The following is a 2840-nucleotide window of genomic DNA, read 5'->3' as shown; positions in this document are numbered from 1 at the left end:
GTTTTGGAGTTTGTACGTGTTTTGGAGTTTGCAAGTGTTTTGGAGTTTGTACGTGCTTTGTCTCTAGGGGCCACCGTAAATTATTGCTTCTTAAATTTCCTAATATGTTCAAGACATTGGAGTTAAGACTTGTTATGTATATATATATTCACATAATATACAGCATTACATTAAGGAAACATTTCGAATGAACACGTTCCAGGTTGCATAATGTTCATACAGAACACAGAAAACCTTATAAATGTTCACAGTAAACCGTTTCAGTAATCACTCTTTCGACACTAAAGTACTGCGTGTTAATGTTTATCGTCCCCATTGTTTAGCCACTCCAGTCTCTTAAGCAAAGATACTGATTAAATGACCAGCATTACCTTAAAACATGACATTGCTATTTACCTGAGGCCATGCTTTTTGTCTTAGAGTGCTTTTATTACCTTTACACACAATGTAAATTCAAATGTGAATGTACCCTTGTAAAAGTTTTCAAGTCAAAGACTTTAACTTTAGAGCAGCTTTTAGTTTCTTCATGGCACAGATTCAACAAGGTGCTGGTAATGCTCCTGAGAAATTTGGGTCCATGTTGACATGACAGAGTCACACAGTTGCTGCAGATTTGCTGGCTGCACATATTTGTGATCCTGTTCCACCACATCCCAGAGATGCTCATTTGCATTGAGATCTGATGACTGTGGAGGTCATTTGAGTGCAATGAATTCAATGTCATGTTAAAGAAATGGGTTTGTGATGATTTTAGCTTCTGATTGATACACTAAAGATGGGAGATGGGTGGTTGTAAAGGGATGGACATGGCCAACAGCAATACTCAGGTAGGCTGTGGCATTTATCTACTGTTCATATTGATTTTAAAGAGTTGATACTGTGCCATGAAAACATCCCCTACATCATTACACCACCGACACCAGCATGAACCAGCATCTACTGATACAAGGTGGGATGGATCCATGTTTTTATATTGTTTACTTCAAATTCAGACACAAATCAAGACTAATCAGACCACTTCACTTTTTTTGAATTTTTTTTTTATCTCTGTTGTTCAATTTTTCATCTTTTTTCACTCACTATGTGTGTATACACCTCTTTGTATTTGATTATTAGTCATTATTAATTTATGGTTCTCTTCCACAATGTGTTTTTATCCTGTCTTCCTCCTTTCACCCCAACTGGTCATGGCATATGGTCACCCCTCACTGAGCCTGATTCTGCTGGAGGTGTAAACTTCAGCTGGTCACCTTGACCACGTCTGTAAACATAAATGCACTGAGGTGCGGCCATGTAACTGATTAAATTATTAACAACCAGCTGAACAATTGTACCCAATAAATTTTCCAGAGAGTGTTTACATTTTGTTACAGCAATGTCTGCTCATATAAACCATGACTACATAATGAAGGGAGGTAAAACAGCATGTTTGATGATTAACTAAGGGCCTGAACCAAGGCAATATCTAATGAAGTGGCCAGTGAGTATATTTGCCTATGTAAGAGTTTTGTCTTTGCTTTCCGTCTCTAAGGTGAGATATGAAAAACTAAACTGAACTAACTGTATTTTGGAAAAATGTAAAGTTTAGAAAGTATAATCAACTTTTTTAAAACATTGCATTTATAAAAAAAAAAAGAAAAGATTTGTATCTTTTGATAAATTGAAAAATTTACAGGGAGTAACAGTGTGGTGGCAGTCAGTGTGTATATGCACTGATTTCATTAGGCTGTGCAATGAAACCTCCTTTCAGTAAACCTAGAATAAATCATGGTATATAGTAAATAATATTATATAGCACTAACATGTAACATGTAACATAACATATAACATTTATCACTAAAAAACAGAGTTGTTTGTTAGTGCTATTTTTGACTAGAGAGCTTGGAGATCTTACATCCCATGAAGTGCACATTGTGTTGGATCTCACATCTATTGGCCTAAGCTGCAAATTTACCTGAGATTTGGGTCTGTGTTCTGCTACGAAGCAAATATGTATCTTTCCCTGAATGTTGAACTCTTATATTCAGTGATGGTAATGTGTCACTTAATAATTTTCTTTGTGAAATTATTACAACTGATTGAGTATATGATAGAAATTAAATAGCATTTTACATTTTACTCCTTGCCTAAATTTATGTGAAAATATGGCAGAGTTTGTGACATAGAGCTGGAGGCTAAATAAATTATCTTCTAAATTAAATTTAGAAGATCTGCTGAATTTCGCTGTTTATGATATGCACAAAGAGCAGAAAAGACTGAAAAGAAAAATGAGGCAACGTTCTGCTTGTACAAAAATTTAACTACAAAGAAAGAACACCAAGGTCTCTGCTCATCACAGAGTTGTTGTTTTTTTTTTTTAAAAAAAGCTTCTTCTTTTTTTTTTATCTCTTTTTTCTTTTCTAAAAATTTCCTGACCTTGATGACAAAATACGTGCATTCTTACCACTTTATTTGGCTCTGCTTGATACAAGAAGTGCTTCAGTTATATTTGACTTGCAAAGTCATTATACTGATATACTGCTACAGGCAGTGCCTGTGCTTCTCTGTGTTTTTCTATTCAAATCTGCATCTTCTTCAGTTATCCTGCTCTAACACAAAAAATATGAGGTCAGCCGTGATCTGCGTCTTTGCAGTGGCAGTCTGGATCCACTTGGTGGTGCTGTGGTTGTGTGATAGAGGAAGAAGCTCTGCACATACTGTAGGTTTGCTCTCCGTTTTTTCTTATTTCAGAAAAAAACGGGCCCGTTTCCAAGTTTAAAATCTCAAAACGTTAAATGTGAACAAAACGATAACAATGATGAGAAGTGAAAACCGACATGTTATTGCTGAAGAGTAAAAGA

The sequence above is a fragment of the Haplochromis burtoni genome, unplaced genomic scaffold (genome assembly GCF_018398535.1).
Source record: "Haplochromis burtoni strain Fernald_Lab_line unplaced genomic scaffold, NCSU_Asbu1 Contig_426, whole genome shotgun sequence".
Classification (NCBI taxonomy): Eukaryota; Metazoa; Chordata; class Actinopteri; order Cichliformes; family Cichlidae; genus Haplochromis; species Haplochromis burtoni.
Note: the sequence above shows the minus strand (reverse complement) of the source record.